The sequence below is a fragment of the Mytilus californianus genome, unplaced genomic scaffold, assembly GCF_021869535.1.
Source record: "Mytilus californianus isolate M0D057914Y unplaced genomic scaffold, xbMytCali1.0.p SCAF_3, whole genome shotgun sequence".
Classification (NCBI taxonomy): domain Eukaryota; kingdom Metazoa; phylum Mollusca; class Bivalvia; order Mytilida; family Mytilidae; genus Mytilus; species Mytilus californianus.
Window position 1 is genome coordinate 54,072,603 of NW_026262679.1, and position 27,888 is coordinate 54,100,490.

The following is a 27,888-nucleotide window of genomic DNA, read 5'->3' on the forward strand; positions in this document are numbered from 1 at the left end:
TTATTTGGCCCCACCCCCTCATTCATGGTCTATTGATTTTGAAACTTTTGCTTAGTTTTCATGTACTAGTTTGTGATTAGGTCAGTTTAAGGGGAACCGTTAATGGTATGTCAATGATAATTGGTATGCAGTTGTATAAGGATTAGCACATCTCATTTCTATGGAGAATATTAGGTCCCTACCCCTCAGTCATGGTCTATTGACTTTGAAACTTTTGCTTAGTTTACATGTATTAGTTTGTGATTAGTTCAGTTTAAGATGAACCACAAATGTTAAGTCAATGATATTCGGTATGCAAATGTATTGGCATTTGCAAGTTTCATTTCAATTGAGATTATATAACCCCAGGCCACCCCCTAATTACGGTTCATTGACTTTAAAACTTTTACATAGTTTACAAGTCAATGTTTGTGTTTAGGTTTGTTTAAAGGGAACGACTTACGAAAAGTCAATGGTATTTGGTATGCAGTTGTATTAGCATTGGCACATCTCATTTCCATGGAGATTGTTTAGCCCTGTACCTTCAGTCATGGTTCATTGACTTTGAATATTTGCACAACTTACATGTTAAAGTACTGCTATTTTAATTTCAACATTTTCATTATCAAAATAACAAATAGGCGAGACATATCTCTGTGTTAACAGTTTATTGACTGATATCTCAAAAACTAAAGCATTTAGAGCAAATCAGACAAGAAGTTAAAGTATTCATTAGATCAAGGTCTATATATATAGCTACCTGTCCTGAAATAATCAGCCAAATCGGGTATCTGATTTTTAGGTTATTGCATGCCTCTGAATTGATGATTTTAAGGAAATTTTGCAGTTTTCAGTTATTATCTTGAATATTATTAATGATAAAGATAGTTAACTGTAAACAGCAAAAATGTTCAGTGAAGTAAGATCTACAAATAAGTTTAATGACCAAAATTGTCAATTGTCCTCTTAAGATGTTGTTGCCCTTCAAAAACAATTTTTCACAATTTGTTCATCTAGTTTGATTACTTTAAAAAAAGTCTTCTCATTTGAAACTGCTGAATCAATTTCAGACAAACTTGGGCTGAATGAGTTTCAGAGAAATTTACACGACATAGATATGTACTGTATATAAATAAATGTATTTGAGCTTTAAAAACCATGTTTTTTGCCAGTTTTTTTATTTCCAAATGGAGGACACAATTTCATGCACCAATAAAACAAAACCTCAATTTGTCTTATGGTCATCATCTGTTACTTTTTGTCAAGCCTGTGACTTCTGTCACAGAAAGCTCGACATAGGGATAGTGATCTGGCGGCAGCGGCATTAGCTAACTTCTTAAAACAGTAATATTTCAGAAGGAAGAAGACCTGGATCCTTCATACTTTGTGCATAGATGCCTTATGTTAAGAAGTTTCCTTCTGTCCTATGTCCATTGTCCTTGACCTCATTTTCATTGTTCAGTGACTACTTGAAAAAAATGTTATGATTTTTATTATTCTTAATTTCTCTCTTATGAGTAATAGGATAACTATATTTGGTATGTGCGTACCTTGCAAGGTCGTCATGCCCATCATACAGTTTTCACTTGACAGCAATCTCGTTTCATGGATCAGTGAACAAGGTTAAGTTTTCATGGTCAAGTCCATATCTGAGATACTATAAGCAATAGGTCTAATATATTTGGTGTATGGAATGATTATAAGGTGTACATGTCCAACTGGCAGGTGTTATCTGACCTTGACCTCATTTTCATGGTTCAGTGGTTATAGTTAAGTTTTTGTGTTCTCGTCTGTTTTATTATTAGCTCACCTGGCCCGAAGGTGTCGTCGTCGGCTTTTTACAAAATCTTCTCCTCTGAAACCACTGGGCCAAATTTAACCAAACTTGGCCACAATCATCATTAGGGTATCTAGTTTAAAAAATGTGTCCGATGACCTCGCCAACCAACCAAGATGGCCGCCATGGCTAAAAATAGAACATAGGGGTAAAAAGTAGATTTTGGCTTATATCTCTGAAACCAAAGCATTTAGAGTAAATCTGACATAGGGTAAAACTGATTATCAGGTCAAGATCTATCTGCCCTGAAATTTTCAGACAAATCTGACAACCTGTTGTTGGGTTGCTGCCCCTGAATTGGTAATTTTGAGGAAATTTTGCAGTTTTTGGTTATTATCTTGAATATTATTATAGATAGAGATAAACTGTAAACAGCAATAATGTTCAGCAAAGTAAGATCTACAAATAAGTTGTCATGACCAAAATTGTCAGTCGACCCCTTTAGGAGTTATTGCCCTTAATAGTCAATTTTTTACAATTTTTTGTAAATTTTTGTTATCTTTTTACTTTACAAAAATCTTCTACTCTGAAACTACTGAGACAAATTTAACCATACTTGGCCATAATCATTATTAGGGTATCTAGTTTAAAAAATTTGTCTGATGACCCCACCTTCCAACCATCATGGCCGACTTGGTTAAAAATAGAACATAGGGGTAAAATGCAGTTTTTGGTTTATATCTCTGAAACTAAAGCATTTAGAGCAAATCTAACAAGTGGCAAAAATGTTCATCAGATTTAGATTTATTTGCCCTGAAATTTTCAGACCAATCCGACAACTCGTTGTTGGGTTGCTGCCCCTGAGTTAGTAATTTTTTACAAAAATTTTGAAGTTTTTTGTTATTATCTTAGATATCATTTTTAATATCTAATATCTAATACTATTAATTATGATTTTAACCTTATTTTACATGATTTCCAAAGCATCAGTAAATACAGGTGAGCGACACAGGCTCTTGAGAGCCTCTAGTTACTGAATGCAATAGGTCAACTATATTTGGTATATGAAAATATTTTACGATGTACATGTCAGTCTGGCATGTTTTATTTGACCTCATTTTCACGGTTCATTGCTCAATTTTAAGATTTTGTTTTTTGGTCTTTTTTTCCAATACTTTAAGCAATAGGTCAACTATATTTGGCGTGTGGAATGATTGAAAGCTGTACATATCTGTCTGGCAATTATCATCTGACCATGACCTCATTTTCATGGTTCAATAGTCAATCTTAAGTTTTCCTGGTTAAGTTTGTTTCTGAGATACTATATGCAATAGGTCATCTATATTTAAAGCATGTAATGATTGTAGGGTGTACATGTCTGTCTGGCAGGGTTCATCTGATCTTGACCACATTTTCATGGCTCATTGATCATGGTTAAGTTTTCCTGGTTAAGTTTGTTTGATTGAAGTGCAATAGGTCAAATATATTAAAAGCATATTTGGTTAATGGAATGATTGTAATATTTACATGTATTTCTAGTTTGGTTTATCTGACTTTGACCTCACATTCTTGGATCATGTTTATGTTTGTTTTTCCTGAAACAACAGATTGAAGCTTTATAACAAATTGGTCTTTCTTTCATTCAAATTTATATTCTAATGCTGAATATTTTAATAAGAACGTATAGTAATTGTAATTATATACTTTTCTCTATTTCGGGATTTAACATAAAACATGCATCACATTATTTTCTGAATTGATTGCAACAGCAAAGAGTCTGGATTTAAAGCGTAAACTAATTAATAATTTTTGTTTTTGTTACAGATTATACAGCCTTAATATGTAACACTCCTATACCATGAAAGATGCTTTCACACATTAGGATGTTGCACATGTAGGTATTTGGTCATTATAATTGTTCTTAAAACTATGTTTATGTTTGTTAGGTAATAAAAATCCGTTTTTTCCTGAACAGTTTGACAAAAAGATGCTTTATGTTAAAATGGGTCTCGTAAAAGCAGACCTCTGCAGAGAGCAAACTTTAGATTTTGATATAACATTGATGAATTTAATGGGCGCTAATCTCGTAAAAGCAGATCCCCCAGCAGAGCTGATTACATAGTATGATAAATTGTGTTTATGGTAAAATGTATTTAGTTTTTTTGTCTGGCTCTATTTCATTATCAACCAGTTTGAAACTTTATTACAAATTGGTCTCAAAAAAATTTCTTCAAATTTATACTCTAATGAAATATATTCTTAATGGAATGTATAGTAATTATAAATATTCTTCTCCAACATGCAAAGATTAAATTCTGAAAAAATTGCAACAGCAAATAGTCTGTATTTAAAGGTGATATTAATTTATAGTTTTTGTTAAAGATACATCTAAATAAATTAATTGTCCGTAATTTAAGATTTGACATAAAACATGAATCACATTAATTTTTAAATTTTTTTAACAGCCATTAAATATTCTCTAAAGCTGATGCTAATTTAAATTTTTTCTTTTGTAACAGATACAGCCCAGATATGTTCCACTCCTACCCAATGAATATGGTTTCATGGTAGATGCACATTAGGATGTTTAACATGTAGGTAGTCATTACAATTGTACTTTAGACTATGTTTATATGTGTTGGGTAATAAATATCAGTTTTCTCGGGAACAACAGCTTAAATAAAATATTATTTCAACTTAGTGAGTGTACATATTTCTTTTGTTCAAATTTATAATCTAGTGAAGTAAATTTTAACATGAATGCGTAGTAATTTTAAATATTCTTGTGTCCAATTTAGGATTTGACATAAAATATGAGTGACATTTATTTTATAATTGTTGCAACAGCCAATAGTCTCTATTTGAAGCTGATACTAATTGATGATTTGGTTTTGTTATAGATACAGCCGAAATATGTTACACTCCTAGACAATGAAGATGGTTTCATGGTAGATTGATCACACATCTGGATACGTAGCATGTAGGTATTTGGTATTTTTAATTGTACTTTAAACTATGTTTATATGGTTTGCAGGTAACAAAAATAAGTTTTCCCTGGAAGCTTAAATTGGATTTGATAACAAATTGATTTAAAATTTCTTCAATTCAAATTTATACTCTTATGAAGATTATTTTAATGATTATGTATAGAAATTGTTTATATATCTTCAAATTAGGATTTTTCATCAAAAATGCATCATATTAATTTTGAATTAATTGCAACAACCAATATTCTCTATTTAAAGCTGATACTGATTTAGAGTTTTTGTTTTTGTTACAGATAGACTAGATATGTTACCCTCCTAGACAATGAAGATGCTTTCATGGTATACAGCACACGAAGATTTGTATCATGTAGGTATTTGGTCATTATAATTGTACTTTTAACTCTTTTTATATGTGTTGGGTAACAAAAATCAGTTTTCCCGTTGAACAACAGTTTAAAATTTTATTACAAATTTGTCGAACATTTCTTTTATTCAAATATTTACTGTAATAAGTTAAGTAATTGTAAATATTCTAGTCTCCAATTTAGGATTTGACATAAAACATGCATCACATTAATTTCTGAATTGATTGCAACATCAAATATTCCCTATTTAAAGCTGATACTAATTTACAATTTTTGTTTTTGTTACAGATAACGCCTAAATATGTTACACTCTTCGACAATGAAAATGGTTTCATTGTAGATAGCACATTAGGATGTCACATGTAGGTATTTCTTCATTACAATTTTTTTATTTAAACTAGGTTTATTAGCTCACCTGGCCCACAGGGCCAAGTGAGCTTTTCTCATCACTTGGCGTCCATCGTCGTCCGTTAACTTTTACAAAAATCTCCTCTGAAACTACTGAGCCAAATTTAACCAAACTTGGCCACAATCATCACTAGGGTATCTAGTTTTAAAAATGTGTCCGATGACCCCGCCTGCCAACCAAGATGGCCGACATGGCTAAAAATAGAACATAGGGGTAAAATGCAGTTTTTGGCTTATATCTCTGAAACTAAAGCATTTAGAGCAAATCTGACTATGGGTAAAAATGTTCATCAGGTTAAGATCTATCTGCCCTGAAATTTTCAGATGAATCAGACAACCCTTTGTTGGGTTGCTGCCCCTGAATTAGTAATTTTAAGGAAATTTTGCAGTTTTTTGTTATCTTGAATATTATTATAGATGGAGATAAACTGTAAACAGCCATTATGTTCAGCAAAGTCAGATCTACAAAGAAGTCAACATGACCAATATGGTCAATTGACCCCATAAGGAGTTATTGCCCTTTAAAGTCAAATTTAACAATTATTTGTAAATTTTTGTAATCTTTTACAAAAATCTTCTCTCCTGAAACAACTGAGACAAATTTAACCAAACTTGGCCACAATCATCACTAGGGTATCTAGTTTAATAAATGTGTCCGATGACCCTGCCTGCCAACCAACATGTCAGACATGGCTAAAAATAGAACTTTGGGGGAAAATGCAGTTTTTGACTTGTATTTCTGAAACTAAAGCAAATGTATAACGGTTGCATTATTTCATGCATCAATTGTAAATAAAAATATCAGGTGAGCGACACAGGCTCCTTGGAGCCTCTAGTATTTGTTAGGCATTAAAATCAGTTTTCACTGAAACAACAGATTGAAGCTTTATAACAAATTGGTCTAAAATTTCTTTTATTCCTATTTATATCCTAATGAAGTATATTTTAATAAGAATGTATAGTTATTGTAAATATACGTCTCCAATTTAGGATTTGACATAAAACATGCATCACATTAATTTCTGAATTGATTGCAACAGCAAATAGCTTTGATTTTGAAGCTGAAACTAATTTAAAATATTTGTTTTTGTTACAGATACTGCCTAAATATGTAAGACTCCTATACCATGAAAGATGCTTCCATTGCAGATAGCACATTAGGATTAGTCACATGTAGGTTTTTATTCATAACAATTGTTCTTAAAACTATGTTTATATTTGTTAGGTAATAAAAATCAGTTTTTCCTGGAACAACAGCTTGAAATTTTATTACAAATTGGTCCTACATTACATTTATTGAAATATTCACTGTAATGAGATATATTTTAATAAGAATGTATAGTGATTGTAAAAATTCTTGTCTCCAATTAAGGATTTGACATTACAACATGCATCACATTAATTTCTGAATTGATTGCAACAGCAAAAAGTCTGGATTAAAAGCTGAAATTAATGTTTATTTTTTTTTGTTTTCATTACAGATACAGCCTAAATATGTAAGACTCCTATACCATGAAAGATGCTTCCATTGCAGATGCACATTAGGATAAGTCACATGTAGGTATTTGGTCATAACAATTTTCCTTCAAACTATATTTATATTTGTTAGGTAATAAAAATCAGTTTTTTCCTGAAACAACAGATTGAAGCTTTATAACAAATTGGTCTAAAATTTCTTTCATTCAAATTTATACTCTTAATGCTGAATATTTTAATAAGAACGTATAGTAATTGTAATTATATACTTTTCTCTATTTTGGGATTTAACATAAAACATGCATCACATTATTTTCTGAATTGATTGCAACAGCAAAGAGTCTGGATTTAAAGCGTAAACTAATTAATAATTTTTGTTTTTGTTACAGATTATACAGCCTTAATATGTAACACTCCTATACCATGAAAGATGCTTTCACACATTAGGATGTTGCACATGTAGGTATTTGGTCATTACAATTGTTCTTAAAACTATGTTTATGTTTGTTAGGTAATAAAAATCCGTTTTTTCCTGAACAGTTTGACAAAAAGATGCTTTATGTTAAAATGGGTCTCGTAAAAGCAGACCTCTGCAGAGAGCAAACTTTAGATTTTGATATAACATTGATTAATTTAATGGGCGCTAATCTCGTAAAAGCAGATCCCCCAGCAGAGCTGATTACATAGTATGATAACTTGTGTTTATGGTAAAATGTATTTAGTTTTTTTGTCTGGCTCTATTTCATTATCAACCAATTTGAAACTTTATTACAAATTGGTCTCAAAAAAATTTCTTCAAATTTATACTCTAATGAAATATATTCTTAATGGAATGTATAGTAATTATAAATATTCTTCTCCAACATGCAAAGATTAAATTCTGAAAAAATTGCAACAGCAAATAGTCTGTATTTAAAGCTGATATTAATTTATAGTTTTTGTTAAAGATACATCTAAATATGTTGCACTCCTAGACAGAGAAGATTGATTCATGGCAGATAGGAAGAGTCAACATGTAAGTATTTGGTCATTACAATTGTACTTAAAACTATGTTAATATTTGGAAGTCAATAAAAATCTGTTTTCACTGAAACAATAGCTTAAAATTTTATTACAGATTGGTCTAAAATATCTTTTATTCGAATTTCAAATGTGGTATATTTTAATAAGAATGAAAGAGTAATTGTAAATTAATTGTCCGTAATTTAAGATTTGACATAAAACATGAATCACATTAATTTTTTAATTTTTTTAACAGCCATTAAATATTCTCTAAAAGCTGATGCTAATTTAATTTTTTTCTTTTGTAACAGATACAGCCCAGATATGTTCCACTCCTACCCAATGAATATGGTTTCATGGTAGATGCACATTAGGATGTTTAACATGTAGGTAGTCATTACAATTGTACTTTAGACTATGTTTATATGTGTTGGGTAATAAATATCAGTTTTCTCGGGAACAACAGCTTAAATAAAATATTATTTCAACTTAGTGTACATATTTCTTTTGTTCAAATTTATAATCTAGTGAAGTAAATTTTAACATGAATGCGTAGTAATTTTAAATATTCTTGTGTCCAATTTAGGATTTGACATAAAATATGAGTGACATTTATTTTATAATTGTTGCAACAGCCAATAGTCTCTATTTGAAGCTGATACTAATTGATGATTTGGTTTTGTTATAGATACAGCCGAAATATGTTACACTCCTAGACAATGAAGATGGTTTCATGGTAGATTGATCACACATCTGGATACGTAGCATGTAGGTATTTGGTATTTTTAATTGTACTTTAAACTATGTTTATATGGTTTGCAGGTAACAAAAATAAGTTTTCCCTGGAAGCTTAAATTAGATTTGATAACAAATTGATTTAAAATTTCTTCAATTCAAATTTATACTCTTATGAAGATTATTTTAATGATAATGTATAGAAATTGTTTATATACTTGTCTTCAAATTAGGATTTTTCATCAAAAATGCATCATATTAATTTTGAATTAATTGCAACAACCAATATTCTCTATTTAAAGCTGATACTGATTTAGAGTTTTTGTTTTTGTTACAGATAGACTAGATATGTTACCCTCCTAGACAATGAAGATGCTTTCATGGTATACAGCACACGAAGATTTGTATCATGTAGGTATTTGGTCATTATAATTGTACTTTTAACTCTTTTTATATGTGTTGGGTAACAAAAATCAGTTTTCCCGTTGAACAACAGTTTAAAATTTTGTTACAAATTTGTCCAACATTTCTTTTATTCAAATATTTACTGTAATAAGCTAAGTAATTGTAAATATTCTAGTCTCCAATTTAGGATTTGACATAAAACATGCATCACATTAATTTCTGAATTGATTGCAACATCAAATATTCCCTATTTAAAGCTGATACTAATTTACAATTTTTGTTTTTGTTACAGATAACGCCTAAATATGTTACACTCTTCGACAATGAAAATGGTTTCATTGTAGATAGCACATTAGGATGTCACATGTAGGTATTTATTCATTACAATTTTTTTATTTAAACTAGGTTTATTAGCTCACCTGCAAGTGAGCTTTTCTCATCACTTGGCGTCCGTCGTCGTCCCTTAACTTTTACAAAAATCTCCCCTGAAACTACTGGGCCAAATTTAACCAAACTTGGCCACAATCATCACTAGGGTATCTAGTTTTAAAAATGTGTCCGATGACCCCGCCTGCCAACCAAGATGGCCGACATGGCTAAAAATAGAACATAGGGGTAAAATGCAGTTTTTGGCTTATATCTCTGAAACTAAAGCATTTAGAGCAAATCTGACTGGGTAAAAATGTTCATCAGGTTAAGATCTATCTGCCCTGAAATTTTCAGATGAATCAGACAACCCTTTGTTGGGTTGCTGCCCCTGAATTAGTAATTTTAAGGAAATTTTGCAGTTTTTTGTTATCTTGAATATTATTATAGATGGAGATAAACTGTAAACAGCCATTATGTTCAGCAAAGTCAGATCTACAAAGAAGTCAACATGACCAATATACCCCATAAGGAGTTATTGCCCTTTAAAGTCAAATTTAACAATTATTCGTAAATTTTTGTAATCTTTTACAAAAATCTTCTCTCCTGAAACAACTGAGACAAATTTAACCAAACTTGGCCACAATCATCACTAGGGTATCTAGTTTAATAAATGTGTCCGATGACCCTGCCTGCCAACCAACATGTCAGACATTGCTAAAAATAGAACTTTGGGGGAAAATGCAGTTTTTGACTTGTATCTCTGAAACTAAAGCAAATGTATAACGGTTGCATTATTTCAGGCATCAATTGTAAATAAAAATATCAGGTGAGCGACACAGGCTCCTTGGAGCCTCTAGTATTTGTTAGGCATTAAAATCAGTTTTCACTGAAACAACAGATTGAAGCTTTATAACAAATTGGTCTAAAATTTCTTTTATTCCTATTTATATCCTAATGAAGTATATTTTAATAAGAATGTATAGTTATTGTAAATATACGTCTCCAATTTAGGATTTGACATAAAACATGCATCACATTAATTTCTGAATTGATTGCAACAGCAAATAGCTTTGATTTTGAAGCTGAAACTAATTTAAAATATTTGTTTTTGTTACAGATACTGCCTAAATATGTAAGACTCCTATACCATGAAAGATGCTTCCATTGCAGATAGCACATTAGGATTAGTCACATGTAGGTTTTTATTCATAACAATTGTTCTTAAAACTATGTTTATATTTGTTAGGTAATAAAAATCAGTTTTTCCTGGAACAACAGCTTGAAATTTTATTACAAATTGGTCCTACATTACATTTATTGAAATATTCACTGTAATGAGATATATTTTAATAAGAATGTATAGTGATTGTAAAAATTCTTGTCTCCAATTAAGGATTTGACATTACAACATGCATCACATTAATTTCTGAATTGATTGCAACAGCAAAAAGTCTGGATTATAAGCTGAAATTAATGTTTATTTTTTTTGTTTTCATTACAGATACAGCCTAAATATGTAAGACTCCTATACCATGAAAGATGCTTCCATTGCAGATGCACATTAGGATAAGTCACATGTAGGTATTTGGTCATTACAATTTTCCTTCAAACTATATTTATATTTGTTAGGTAATAAAAATCAGTTTTTTCCTGAAACAACAGATTGAAGCTTTATAACAAATTGGTCTAAAATTTCTTTCATTCAAATTTATACTCTTAATGCTGAATATTTTAATAAGAACGTATAGTAATTGTAATTATATACTTTTCTCTATTTCGGGATTTAACATAAAACATGCATCACATTATTTTCGGAATTGATTGCAACAGCAAAGAGTCTGGATTTAAAGCGTAAACTAATTAATAATTTTTGTTTTTGTTACAGATTATACAGCCTTAATATGTAACACTCCTATACCATGAAAGATGCTTTCACACATTAGGATGTTGCACATGTAGGTATTTGGTCATTACAATTGTTCTTAAAACTATGTTTATGTTTGTTAGGTAATAAAAATCCGTTTTTTCCTGAACAGTTTGACAAAAAGATGCTTTATGTTAAAATGGGTCTTGTAAAAGCAGACCTCTGCAGAGAGCAAACTTTAGATTTTGATATAACATTGATGAATTTAATGGGCGCTAATCTCGTAAAAGCAGATTCCCCAGCAGAGCTGATTACATAGTATGATAACTTGTGTTTATGGTAAAATGTATTTAGTTTTTTTGTCTGGCTCTATTTCATTATCAACCAATTTGAAACTTTATTACAAATTGGTCTCAAAAAAATTTCTTCAAATTTATACTCTAATGAAATATATTCTTGATGGAATGTATAGTAATTATAAATATTCTTCTCCAACATGCAAAGATTAAATTCTGAAAAAATTGCAACAGCAAATAGTCTGTATTTAAAGCTGATATTAATTTATAGTTTTTGTTAAAGATACATCTAAATATGTTGCACTCCTAGACAGAGAAGATGGATTCATGGCAGATAGGAAGAGTCAACATGTAAGTATTTGGTCATTACAATTGTACTTAAAACTATGTTAATATTTGGAAGTCAATAAAAATCTGTTTTCACTGAAACAATAGACACATTTATCAAGATCTGACCTCAAAAACATGTGCGCTGCCATTAAGGCGTCACGTGGTACGTCAGCCATAACAGTAGTGAAAGATAACGCACGTGCATCAACAACAACATTATCGATCTTTTGTTTACATTTTTATTTTATCCGTTTTTTCTTTAATTAAGTAATGGATAGTGGGAAAAAATATAAAAAAGGTGGTGGAAGTTCTTGTGCAGTCAATGGTTGCTCTAATAACCGTCGAAAATTAAATTTATGGAAAGAATCAATGTGTGAAATACACGGACAATTTCACGAAGACTGTGCGTGTTTAATTCCATATAAATTTCATCTAATGCCGTCGGATGGTCCAATTAGAGCAGAATGGACGAAGGCAATCAATAGAAAAACTTTGCCGAAAACAGTTTTCGTTTGCTCGGAACATTTTCTAGATGGATTGCCGACGGAAAGAAATCCATTTCCAAAACTTAAAATGGGTTATGAAACGAAAGTAACACCTGGCCGGCGCAAAATTCATAAACATGAATCAGATGTTAAAAAACGTAAATTGATTGACTGTGATGATGACAATTCAGATTTTGAAGAACTTGATTTAAGTCTTGAAGTAACTGACCAATCTTTACCCGAAGCCGTCTGTAGTTTTAACGTTGTCAACCCAATAACTACATGTGCGTCAACCCAATATGAAGAAACTGACTTTTTACTCCACAACGACCATTCATATGCACACGCATGGACTGACTTACAGGATAAATTTGCTCAAACAAACCTTACATTAACTGAGGAGAAAGGAGTGCAAATAAAATTGGATGGAGGTACAATGTCAGCTACCCGACATATTGTGACTGATAGTGACTCCTTACTTTATACTGGTGTAACGAAGGAAGTTTTTTTCACTTTGGTCGAGTGCATGTCCCAGTTTAACACTTTCAGCTTTCAACTCGATATTGCCGATCAAATAATGTTAGTTTTAATGAGGTTAAAACTTAACTTGATATATCAAGATATAGGCCATAGGTTTGGAATTTCTGATAGCCTAGCATGCAAAATGTTCAACTCTTGGATCCCATTGTTGGCAGATAAGTTGCAAGCTCTTATAATTTGGCTTCCAAGGGAAACATTAAGAGACTGCTGCCCAGAATCTTTCAGAGAAAACTACCCTCGAACAACGTGCATAATAGATTGTGCTGAGACATTTATCCAAAGACCTACTAATTTGAAAAGTCGGGGCGAGACATATAGCAACTATAAATCGCACAATACGGCTAAGTACATGGTAGGGATATCTCCTCATGGACAAATTATGTTCATATCAAAAGCGTTTGGTGGACGTGCAAGTGACAAATTTATTGTTGAAAAAAGTGGTTTCCTTAATTATCTGTTACCTGGTGATGAAATAATGGCTGATAGAGGCTTTACAATAGAGGATTTACTTTTCCCCCGAAGGGTTAAACTTAATATTCCGTCCTTTACTAAGGGTAAGCCACAATTGAGTGCTGAGGACGTCACTTCTACACGGAGGATTGCACGTGTTAGAATCCATGTAGAAAGAGCAATCAGGCGACTGAAAGTGTTTAAAATCTTGAGTGGTACAGTACCTGTGTCTTCACTAAAACTTTTTGACGACATTCTTATTGTTTGTGCTGCACTTGTGAATTTAAAATCTGATCTCATTAGAGATACATGTACAGAGGAGGACACTGAATAAATTATAGCAAAACCAATGTTGTACCGTATATAATTTTCTAGTAAATATGACTTCGTCCAATTAATTGTATTGTTTTGTTTTTTGTGTATAGATATAGTTGTTTTAAAAATTTTCGGTACTTGCACATCATATACATGTACTACAAATGACTATTGTACCAAACATTTTTTAAAAGATGCATACATGTGTGTAATATGTACCAAATAAAACAACCACTGTGTGGATAATAATAATGAGCCAATTACCAAAAGATAAAATTTCAACTACAATATTCTCACCACAAGACACCTTAGATCTTAGATATTTATGACATAACATGACATAATAAAATGTTACTTGTAAAACTTATACTTCATCATCCCATGATAAATATCAACACTGTGTAAACATTGTGTATCATTTGATCTCCAAGATAAACATTATTGATCTACATGTATATTCTTACATACTCAATTATCAATGGAAAAACAAAATGCCATGATTTTAAAATTGCAACTTGTATGAAGACAAATGGAAGAATATAGATATCTATTCACTTAGAAGATGCAAATTTTGCATTGTTCAAGAATTTAAGATACCATGAATAACCTAGTGTTTAGTTGATTGATTTATTGATTGCTTAACGTCCAGTGGCAAATATTTCGTGCATATTCAGGATGATAGCTTGATTGGTATCTTTAGTTGTGTTAACTGGGGGCAGTTCACATTAGAAACTTGACTACTGTAAAATCAGATATTAATTAATGTTTTTATTTATTTTAAAAATATTATTGATTAAGTAAAGCAACTTTAAGATACATATACATGTATATTTAATATTGAAATTTGACATGACAAGAATGAATGCACTAATTAATTTCTGAATTTACAGTATTAAATGATTTTCCTGATTAGCAACAAGAACACTTTGAGGGGGTTCATATATTTTTTTTAATTCTGAGGATTTTCATTATCAGCATATCTTTTCATTGAAATAATTAAAAATCATACATGTAAATAAATAAGAATGTTGTATCTACATTATACATTTACATGTATATTCAAGCAAAATATAGAAAAGAACTTGGTATTAATGTTCTACTTGATTAGTAAACATAATGAAAATACTAAATGACTTTAAATATTAAAATCCTAATGAAATGTGTATGATATCACAATCGCATAAATTTTTTAAAAGCTTTGCTGAAAACTAATCTATCATCTTCAATTTCATCAACAATAATATTCATCATTTTCTTGAAATAAAATGTACGCAGTCTAGCAACATGCTCACGTGCATATTGTTCATCATATGGTACTTCAATGAACTTAAATTCATCAGGATTTAGCCAAATTAAAAGTTTACATTTTCTTAGTCCAGTGCAAAACATAGTTAACTGAATTTGCATAAAAAATCCTCGATTCCCTTTCACTTTTAAAACTAAAATACCATTGTTATTCATATGAACATCATATTTTTGACCTGTGAATAGTTCATTCAATGTTGTCCACTTAACAGAAGGTACAGGACTTTTAATTTCCAGCAATGTGTCGTCATTTAAAATGCCATCCGGACTTGCAGATAACCAGTTCTCTTCTGATGATACATATGTTCCCTTTTCAACGACATGGTATCCATTTGTCAATAAATACTCCTTAGCTGCAATTTCACCTTCTTGACCGTGCTTTGTAAATTTGTTACCTACAAACTTTGGATGAAGATGTTCACGAATAAAGTTAGTACAGTCTGTAGTTTCCTTAATCGGAACTTTGCTTGCGCTGCTTGCAGTTATTCTAATTTTTCTTGCGTCTTTCCATAGAACACTCTTGCTCTGGTTAATAGTGTCAGTTTGTATTTTTTTAGTACGGGCCAAGTCGACAGCAAGATATTTAGAATAAAAGGATGAGCACCTTTGACAAGAACTTAATGAGTCATGTTCACCATGGTCTTTAGGAATGTTCTCCTTAACGGCTGGTTTGCTGACGAAACTTTTATTAATTGTTGTTCCTTTTAGTTTGAACAAGGGGAGAAGGGGAGACTGTTCTACAGCTGTTCTAAGTTCTTGGGAAGAACAATACATTGGTGTGTCACGAACACCTGGAGCATTTACATTGAAATCTTCTAGTAAATTTTCACCCTGCTTTGGTTTTTTGAACACTATGTTTGACAAAGGCCTTGGCTCAATGTTTCTCTTGGTACCTCTGTTCCACATGGCATTGTCATCTGTACAGCTAGCACCAGTCATGTTATTCCTGACTGCATGTTCAACCTTCCAAAGCACTGCACCTACATGGCTACAGGATAGCCCTTGTCCTGCCATACAAGTACACCATCCTTGTACAACGGTTCCGTCCATGGAGCAAATTACATAGGCTTCGTTCACCCTACTTACTGTCTGGGAAGCACGAACGTCTGCTTTCAAATACATTCTGCCATCCGAGAGAATGTTATGCAAAACTTTGTCAACATTGCCGCTCTGAAAATAGTTGTAGCTTTGGAGACTTTTAAAGTTTTTCATTTCTGCACCATCCACGGCTTTTGACGATATCAAATAATTAAAAATGTCCCCATACATGATGTTTGGCCACTTTCTCATGTCGTCAATCCACTCCGTTACGTTATTTAATTCTGAGGGCATTGATCTTTTCATCTGAGTAGTCATAATACAGGTAATAATCCAACAATTTTTACGCACTGATTCGCTTTGTTTACAATTTCTTTCACTAGTGCAATGGCGGACTGCTATCGTGACGCGCAAGCGGTAGTTATCTTATCAAAGGGCGATAATTGAATAAATCCGTCTATAGCTTAAAATTTTATTACAGATTGGTCTAAAATATCTTTTATTCGAATTTCAAATGTGGTATATTTTAATAAGAATGAAAGAGTAATTGTAAATTAATTGTCCGTAATTTAAGATTTGACATAAAACATGAATCACATTAATTTTTAAATTTTTTTAACAGCCATTAAATATTCTCTAAAGCTGATGCTAATTTAAATTTTTTCTTTTGTAACAGATACAGCCCAGATATGTTCCACTCCTACCCACTGAATATGGTTTCATGGTAGATGCACATTAGGATGTTTAACATGTAGGTAGTCATTACAATTGTACTTTAGACTATGTTTATATGTGTTGGGTAATAAATATCAGTTTTCTCGGGAACAACAGCTTAAATAAAATATTATTTCAACTTAGTGTACATATTTCTTTTGTTCAAATTTATAATCTAGTGAAGTAAATTTTAACATGAATGCGTAGTAATTTTAAATATTCTTGTGTCCAATTTAGGATTTGACATAAAATATGAGTGACATTTATTTTATAATTGTTGCAACAGCCAATAGTCTCTATTTGAAGCTGATACTAATTGATGATTTGGTTTTGTTATAGATACAGCCGAAATATGTTACACTCCTAGACAATGAAGATGGTTTCATGGTAGATTGATCACACATCTGGATACGTAGCATGTAGGTATTTGGTATTTTTAATTGTACTTTAAACTATGTTTATATGGTTTGCAGGTAACAAAAATAAGTTTTCCCTGGAAGCTTAAATTAGATTTGATAACAAATTGATTTAAAATTTCTTCAATTCAAATTTATACTCTTATGAAGATTATTTTAATGATAATGTATAGAAATTGTTTATATACTTGTCTTCAAATTAGGATTTTTCATCAAAAATGCATCATATTAATTTTGAATTAATTGCAACAACCAATATTCTCTATTTAAAGCTGATACTGATTTAGAGTTTTTGTTTTTGTTACAGATAGACTAGATATGTTACCCTCCTAGACAATGAAGATGCTTTCATGGTATACAGCACACGAAGATTTGTATCATGTAGGTATTTGGTCATTATAATTGTACTTTTAACTCTTTTTATATGTGTTGGGTAACAAAAATCAGTTTTCCCGTTGAACAACAGTTTAAAATTTTATTACAAATTTGTCGAACACTTCTTTTATTCAAATATTTACTGTAATAAGTTAAGTAATTGTAAATATTCTAGTCTCCAATTTAGGATTTGACATAAAACATGCATCACATTAATTTCTGAATTGATTGCAACATCAAATATTCCCTATTTAATGCTGATACTAATTTACAATTTTTGTTTTTGTTACAGATAACGCCTAAATATGTTACACTCTTCGACAATGAAAATGGTTTCATTGTAGATAGCACATTAGGATGTCACATGTAGGTATTTATTCATTACAATTTTTTTATTTAAACTAGGTTTATTAGCTCACCTGGCCCACAGGGCCAAGTGAGCTTTTCTCATCACTTGGCGTCCATCGTCGTCCGTTAACTTTTACAAAAATCTCCTCTGAAACTACTGAGCCAAATTTAACCAAACTTGGCCACAATCATCACTAGGGTATCTAGTTTTAAAAATTTGTCCGATGACCCCGCCTGCCAACCAAGATGGCCGACATGGCTAAAAATAGAACATAGGGGTAAAATGCAGTTTTTGGCTTATATCTCTGAAACTAAAGCATTTTTGACTATGGGTAAAAATGTTCATCAGGTTAAGATCTATCTGCCCTGAAATTTTCAGAAGAATCAGACAACCCTTTGTTGGGTTGCTGCCCCTGAATTAGTAATTTTAAGGAAATTTTGCAGTTTTTTGTTATCTTGAATATTATTATAGATGGAGATAAACTGTAAACAGCCATTATGTTCAGCAAAGTCAGATCTACAAAGAAGTCAACATGACCAATATGGTCAATTGACCCCATAAGGAGTTATTGCCCTTTAAAGTCAAATTTAACAATTATTCGTAAATTTTTGTAATCTTTTACAAAAATCTTCTCTCCTGAAACAACTGAGACAAATTTAACCAAACTTGGCCACAATCATCACTAGGGTATCTAGTTTAATAAATGTGTCCGATGACCCTGCCTGCCAACCAACATGTCAGACATGGCTAAAAATAGAACTTTGGGGGAAAATGCAGTTTTTGACTTGTATCTCTGAAACTAAAGCAAATGTATAACGGTTGCATTATTTCATGCATCAATTGTAAATAAAAATATCAGGTGAGCGACACAGGCTCCTTGGAGCCTCTAGTATTTGTTAGGCATTAAAATCAGTTTTCACTGAAACAACAGATTGAAGCTTTATAACAAATTGGTCTAAAATTTCTTTTATTCCTATTTATATCCTAATGAAGTATATTTTAATAAGAATGTATAGTTATTGTAAATATACGTCTCCAATTTAGGATTTGACATAAAACATGCATCACATTAATTTCTGAATTGATTGCAACAGCAAATAGCTTTGATTTTGAAGCTGAAACTAATTTAAAATATTTGTTTTTGTTACAGATACTGCCTAAATATGTAAGACTCCTATACCATGAAAGATGCTTCCATTGCAGATAGCACATTAGGATTAGTCACATGTAGGTTTTTATTCATAACAATTGTTCTTAAAACTATGTTTATATTTGTTAGGTAATAAAAATCAGTTTTTCCTGGAACAACAGCTTGAAATTTTATTACAAATTGGTCCTACATTACATTTATTGAAATATTCACTGTAATGAGATATATTTTAATAAGAATGTATAGTGATTGTAAAAATTCTTGTCTCCAATTAAGGATTTGACATTACAACATGCATCACATTAATTTCTGAATTGATTACAACAGCAAAAAGTCTGGATTAAAAGCTGAAATTAATGTTTATTTTTTTTGTTTTCATTACAGATACAGCCTAAATATGTAAGACTCCTATACCATGAAAGATGCTTCCATTGCAGATGCACATTAGGATAAGTCACATGTAGGTATTTGGTCATTACAATTTTCCTTCAAACTATATTTATATTTGTTAGGTAATAAAAATCAGTTTTTTCCTGAAACAACAGATTGAAGCTTTATAACAAATTGGTCTAAAATTTCTTTCATTCAAATTTATACTCTTAATGCTGAATATTTTAATAAGAACGTATAGTAATTGTAATTATATACTTTTCTCTATTTTGGGATTTAACATAAAACATGCATCACATTATTTTCTGAATTGATTGCAACAGCAAAGAGTCTGGATATAAAGCGTAAACTAATTAATAATTTTTGTTTTTGTTACAGATTATACAGCCTTAATATGTAACACTCCTATACCATGAAAGATGCTTTCACACATTAGGATGTTGCACATGTAGGTATTTGGTCATTACAATTGTTCTTAAAACTATGTTTATGTTTGTTAGGTAATAAAAATCCGTTTTTTCCTGAACAGTTTGACAAAAAGATGCTTTATGTTAAAATGGGTCTCGTAAAAGCAGACCTCTGCAGAGAGCAAACTTTAGATTTTGATATAACATTGATGAATTTAATGGGCGCTAATCTCGTAAAAGCAGATTCCCCAGCAGAGCTGATTACATAGTATGATAACTTGTGTTTATGGTAAAATGTATTTAGTTTTTTTGTCTGGCTCTATTTCATTATCAACCAATTTGAAACTTTATTACAAATTGGTCTCAAAAAAATTTCTTCAAATTTATACTCTAATGAAATATATTCTTAATGGAATGTATAGTAATTATAAATATTCTTCTCCAACATGCAAAGATTAAATTCTGAAAAAATTGCAACAGCAAATAGTCTGTATTTAAAGCTGATATTAATTTATAGTTTTTGTTAAAGATACATCTAAATATGTTGCACTCCTAGACAGAGAAGATGGATTCATGGCAGATAGGAAGAGTCAACATGTAAGTATTTGGTCATTACAATTGTACTTAAAACTATGTTAATATTTGGAAGTCAATAAAAATCTGTTTTCACTGAAACAATAGCTTAAAATTTTATTACAGATTGGTCTAAAATATCTTTTATTCGAATTTCAAATGTGGTATATTTTAATAAGAATGAAAGAGTAATTGTAAATTAATTGTCCGTAATTTAAGATTTGACATAAAACATGAATCACATTAATTTTTAAATTTTTTTAACAGCCATTAAATATTCTCTAAAGCTGATGCTAATTTAAATTTTTTCTTTTGTAACAGATACAGCCCAGATATGTTCCACTCCTACCCACTGAATATGGTTTCATGGTAGATGCACATTAGGATGTTTAACATGTAGGTAGTCATTACAATTGTACTTTAGACTATGTTTATATGTGTTGGGTAATAAATATCAGTTTTCTCGGGAACAACAGCTTAAATAAAATATTATTTCAACTTAGTGTACATATTTCTTTTGTTCAAATTTATAATCTAGTGAAGTAAATTTTAACATGAATGCGTAGTAATTTTAAATATTCTTGTGTCCAATTTAGGATTTGACATAAAATATGAGTGACATTTATTTTATAATTGTTGCAACAGCCAATAGTCTCTATTTGAAGCTGATACTAATTGATGATTTGGTTTTGTTATAGATACAGCCGAAATATGTTACACTCCTAGACAATGAAGATGGTTTCATGGTAGATTGATCACACATCTGGATACGTAGCATGTAGGTATTTGGTATTTTTAATTGTACTTTAAACTATGTTTATATGGTTTGCAGGTAACAAAAATAAGTTTTCCCTGGAAGCTTAAATTAGATTTGATAACAAATTGATTTAAAATTTCTTCAATTCAAATTTATACTCTTATGAAGATTATTTTAATGATAATGTATAGAAATTGTTTTTATACTTGTCTTCAAATTAGGATTTTTCATCAAAAATGCATCATATTAATTTTGAATTAATTGCAACAACCAATATTCTCTATTTAAAGCTGATACTGATTTAGAGTTTTTGTTTTTGTTACAGATAGACTAGATATGTTACCCTCCTAGACAATGAAGATGCTTTCATGGTATACAGCACACGAAGATTTGTATCATGTAGGTATTTGGTCATTATAATTGTACTTTTAACTCTTTTTATATGTGTTGGGTAACAAAAATCAGTTTTCCCGTTGAACAACAGTTTAAAATTTTATTACAAATTTGTCGAACATTTCTTTTATTCAAATATTTACTGTAATAAGTTAAGTAATTGTAAATATTCTAGTCTCCAATTTAGGATTTGACATAAAACATGCATCACATTAATTTCTGAATTGATTGCAACATCAAATATTCCCTATTTAATGCTGATACTAATTTACAATTTTTGTTTTTGTTACAGATAACGCCTAAATATGTTACACTCTTCGACAATGAAAATGGTTTCATTGTAGATAGCACATTAGGATGTCACATGTAGGTATTTATTCATTACAATTTTTTTATTTAAACTAGGTTTATTAGCTCACCTGGCCCACAGGGCCAAGTGAGCTTTTCTCATCACTTGGCGTCCATCGTCGTCCGTTAACTTTTACAAAAATCTCCTCTGAAACTACTGAGCCAAATTTAACCAAACTTGGCCACAATCATCACTAGGGTATCTAGTTTTAAAAATTTGTCCGATGACCCCGCCTGCCAACCAAGATGGCCGACATGGCTAAAAATAGAACATAGGGGTAAAATGCAGTTTTTGGCTTATATCTCTGAAACTAAAGCATTTTTGACTATGGGTAAAAATGTTCATCAGGTTAAGATCTATCTGCCCTGAAATTTTCAGAAGAATCAGACAACCCTTTGTTGGGTTGCTGCCCCTGAATTAGTAATTTTAAGGAAATTTTGCAGTTTTTTGTTATCTTGAATATTATTATAGATGGAGATAAACTGTAAACAGCCATTATGTTCAGCAAAGTCAGATCTACAAAGAAGTCAACATGACCAATATGGTCAATTGACCCCATAAGGAGTTATTGCCCTTTAAAGTCAAATTTAACAATTATTCGTAAATTTTTGTAATCTTTTACAAAAATCTTCTCTCCTGAAACAACTGAGACAAATTTAACCAAACTTGGCCACAATCATCACTAGGGTATCTAGTTTAATAAATGTGTCCGATGACCCTGCCTGCCAACCAACATGTCAGACATGGCTAAAAATAGAACTTTGGGGGAAAATGCAGTTTTTGACTTGTATCTCTGAAACTAAAGCAAATGTATAACGGTTGCATTATTTCATGCATCAATTGTAAATAAAAATATCAGGTGAGCGACACAGGCTCCTTGGAGCCTCTAGTATTTGTTAGGCATTAAAATCAGTTTTCACTGAAACAACAGATTGAAGCTTTATAACAAATTGGTCTAAAATTTCTTTTATTCCTATTTATATCCTAATGAAGTATATTTTAATAAGAATGTATAGTTATTGTAAATATACGTCTCCAATTTAGGATTTGACATAAAACATGCATCACATTAATTTCTGAATTGATTGCAACAGCAAATAGCTTTGATTTTGAAGCTGAAACTAATTTAAAATATTTGTTTTTGTTACAGATACTGCCTAAATATGTAAGACTCCTATACCATGAAAGATGCTTCCATTGCAGATAGCACATTAGGATTAGTCACATGTAGGTTTTTATTCATAACAATTGTTCTTAAAACTATGTTTATATTTGTTAGGTAATAAAAATCAGTTTTTCCTGGAACAACAGCTTGAAATTTTATTACAAATTGGTCCTACATTACATTTATTGAAATATTCACTGTAATGAGATATATTTTAATAAGAATGTATAGTGATTGTAAAAATTCTTGTCTCCAATTAAGGATTTGACATTACAACATGCATCACATTAATTTCTGAATTGATTACAACAGCAAAAAGTCTGGATTAAAAGCTGAAATTAATGTTTATTTTTTTTGTTTTCATTACAGATACAGCCTAAATATGTAAGACTCCTATACCATGAAAGATGCTTCCATTGCAGATGCACATTAGGATAAGTCACATGTAGGTATTTGGTCATTACAATTTTCCTTCAAACTATATTTATATTTGTTAGGTAATAAAAATCAGTTTTTTCCTGAAACAACAGATTGAAGCTTTATAACAAATTGGTCTAAAATTTCTTTCATTCAAATTTATACTCTTAATGCTGAATATTTTAATAAGAACGTATAGTAATTGTAATTATATACTTTTCTCTATTTTGGGATTTAACATAAAACATGCATCACATTATTTTCTGAATTGATTGCAACAGCAAAGAGTCTGGATATAAAGCGTAAACTAATTAATAATTTTTGTTTTTGTTACAGATTATACAGCCTTAATATGTAACACTCCTATACCATGAAAGATGCTTTCACACATTAGGATGTTGCACATGTAGGTATTTGGTCATTACAATTGTTCTTAAAACTATGTTTATGTTTGTTAGGTAATAAAAATCCGTTTTTTCCTGAACAGTTTGACAAAAAGATGCTTTATGTTAAAATGGGTCTCGTAAAAGCAGACCTCTGCAGAGAGCAAACTTTAGATTTTGATATAACATTGATGAATTTAATGGGCGCTAATCTCGTAAAAGCAGATTCCCCAGCAGAGCTGATTACATAGTATGATAACTTGTGTTTATGGTAAAATGTATTTAGTTTTTTTGTCTGGCTCTATTTCATTATCAACCAATTTGAAACTTTATTACAAATTGGTCTCAAAAAAATTTCTTCAAATTTATACTCTAATGAAATATATTCTTAATGGAATGTATAGTAATTATAAATATTCTTCTCCAACATGCAAAGATTAAATTCTGAAAAAATTGCAACAGCAAATAGTCTGTATTTAAAGCTGATATTAATTTATAGTTTTTGTTAAAGATACATCTAAATATGTTGCACTCCTAGACAGAGAAGATGGATTCATGGCAGATAGGAAGAGTCAACATGTAAGTATTTGGTCATTACAATTGTACTTAAAACTATGTTAATATTTGGAAGTCAATAAAAATCTGTTTTCACTGAAACAATAGCTTAAAATTTTATTACAGATTGGTCTAAAATATCTTTTATTCGAATTTCAAATGTGGTATATTTTAATAAGAATGAAAGAGTAATTGTAAATTAATTGTCCGTAATTTAAGATTTGACATAAAACATGAATCACATTAATTTTTAAATTTTTTTAACAGCCATTAAATATTCTCTAAAGCTGATGCTAATTTAAATTTTTTCTTTTGTAACAGATACAGCCCAGATATGTTCCACTCCTACCCACTGAATATGGTTTCATGGTAGATGCACATTAGGATGTTTAACATGTAGGTAGTCATTACAATTGTACTTTAGACTATGTTTATATGTGTTGGGTAATAAATATCAGTTTTCTCGGGAACAACAGCTTAAATAAAATATTATTTCAACTTAGTGTACATATTTCTTTTGTTCAAATTTATAATCTAGTGAAGTAAATTTTAACATGAATGCGTAGTAATTTTAAATATTCTTGTGTCCAATTTAGGATTTGACATAAAATATGAGTGACATTTATTTTATAATTGTTGCAACAGCCAATAGTCTCTATTTGAAGCTGATACTAATTGATGATTTGGTTTTGTTATAGATACAGCCGAAATATGTTACACTCCTAGACAATGAAGATGGTTTCATGGTAGATTGATCACACATCTGGATACGTAGCATGTAGGTATTTGGTATTTTTAATTGTACTTTAAACTATGTTTATATGGTTTGCAGGTAACAAAAATAAGTTTTCCCTGGAAGCTTAAATTAGATTTGATAACAAATTGATTTAAAATTTCTTCAATTCAAATTTATACTCTTATGAAGATTATTTTAATGATAATGTATAGAAATTGTTTATATACTTGTCTTCAAATTAGGATTTTTCATCAAAAATGCATCATATTAATTTTGAATTAATTGCAACAACCAATATTCTCTATTTAAAGCTGATACTGATTTAGAGTTTTTGTTTTTGTTACAGATAGACTAGATATGTTACCCTCCTAGACAATGAAGATGTTTTCTTGGTATACAGCACACGAAGATTTGTATCATGTAGGTATTTGGTCATTATAATTGTACTTTTAACTCTTTTTATATGTGTTGGGTAACAAAAATCAGTTTTCCCGTTGAACAACAGTTTAAAATTTTATTACAAATTTGTCGAACATTTCTTTTATTCAAATATTTACTGTAATAAGTTAAGTAATTGTAAATATTCTAGTCTCCAATTTAGGATTTGACATAAAACATGCATCACATTAATTTCTGAATTGATTGCAACATCAAATATTCCCTATTTAATGCTGATACTAATTTACAATTTTTGTTTTTGTTACAGATAACGCCTAAATATGTTACACTCTTCGACAATGAAAATGGTTTCATTGTAGATAGCACATTAGGATGTCACATGTAGGTATTTATTCATTACAATTTTTTTATTTAAACTAGGTTTATTAGCTCACCTGGCCCACAGGGCCAAGTGAGCTTTTCTCATCACTTGGCGTCCATCGTCGTCCGTTAACTTTTACAAAATACTTTTCTGAAACTACTGAGCCAAATTTAACCAAACTTGGCCACAATCATCACTAGGGTATCTAGTTTTAAAAATTTGTCCGATGACCCCGCCTGCCAACCAAGATGGCCGACATGGCTAAAAATAGAACATAGGGGTAAAATGCAGTTTTTGGCTTATATCTCTGAAACTAAAGCATTTTTGACTATGGGTAAAAATGTTCATCAGGTTAAGATCTATCTGCCCTGAAATTTTCAGAAGAATCAGACAACCCTTTGTTGGGTTGCTGCCCCTGAATTAGTAATTTTAAGGAAATTTTGCAGTTTTTTGTTATCTTGAATATTATTATAGATGGAGATAAACTGTAAACAGCCATTATGTTCAGCAAAGTCAGATCTACAAAGAAGTCAACATGACCAATATGGTCAATTGACCCCATAAGGAGTTATTGCCCTTTAAAGTCAAATTTAACAATTATTCGTAAATTTTTGTAATCTTTTACAAAAATCTTCTCTCCTGAAACAACTGAGACAAATTTAACCAAACTTGGCCACAATCATCACTAGGGTATCTAGTTTAATAAATGTGTCCGATGACCCTGCCTGCCAACCAACATGTCAGACATGGCTAAAAATAGAACTTTGGGGGAAAATGCAGTTTTTGACTTGTATCTCTGAAACTAAAGCAAATGTATAACGGTTGCATTATTTCATGCATCAATTGTAAATAAAAATATCAGGTGAGCGACACAGGCTCCTTGGAGCCTCTAGTATTTGTTAGGCATTAAAATCAGTTTTCACTGAAACAACAGATTGAAGCTTTATAACAAATTGGTCTAAAATTTCTTTTATTCCTATTTATATCCTAATGAAGTATATTTTAATAAGAATGTATAGTTATTGTAAATATACGTCTCCAATTTAGGATTTGACATAAAACATGCATCACATTAATTTCTGAATTGATTGCAACAGTAAATAGCTTTGATTTTGAAGCTGAAACTAATTTAAAATATTTGTTTTTGTTACAGATACTGCCTAAATATGTAAGACTCCTATACCATGAAAGATGCTTCCATTGCAGATAGCACATTAGGATTAGTCACATGTAGGTTTTTATTCATAACAATTGTTCTTAAAACTATGTTTATATTTGTTAGGTAATAAAAATCAGTTTTTCCTGGAACAACAGCTTGAAATTTTATTACAAATTGGTCCTACATTACATTTATTGAAATATTCACTGTAATGAGATATATTTTAATAAGAATGTATAGTGATTGTAAAAATTCTTGTCTCCAATTAAGGATTTGACATTACAACATGCATCACATTAATTTCTGAATTGATTACAACAGCAAAAAGTCTGGATTAAAAGCTGAAATTAATGTTTATTTTTTTTGTTTTCATTACAGATACAGCCTAAATATGTAAGACTCCTATACCATGAAAGATGCTTCCATTGCAGATGCACATTAGGATAAGTCACATGTAGGTATTTGGTCATTACAATTTTCCTTCAAACTATATTTATATTTGTTAGGTAATAAAAATCAGTTTTTTCCTGAAACAACAGATTGAAGCTTTATAACAATTTGGTCTAAAATTTCTTTCATTAAAATTTATACTCTTAATGCTGAATATTTTAATAAGAACGTATAGTAATTGTAATTATATACTTTTCTCTATTTTGGGATTTAACATAAAACATGCATCACATTATTTTCTGAATTGATTGCAACAGCAAAGAG

General features: G+C 30.5%; 1 long non-coding RNA gene across 1 annotated transcript in view; it reads left to right on the forward strand.

Moving 5' to 3' along the window:
• LOC127734892 (uncharacterized) overlaps nt 1-17,262 on the forward strand; it is a 29,623-nt gene extending 12,361 nt beyond the window's left edge. Inside the window, exons 2-5 of the long non-coding RNA XR_007997813.1 lie at nt 7,382-7,451; nt 7,940-8,007; nt 16,803-16,877; nt 17,180-17,262. This is a non-coding gene — a long non-coding RNA (uncharacterized LOC127734892). The remainder of the gene's footprint in view (nt 1-7,381; nt 7,452-7,939; nt 8,008-16,802; nt 16,878-17,179) is intronic.
• Nucleotides 17,263-27,888: the final 10,626 nt, after the last annotated feature.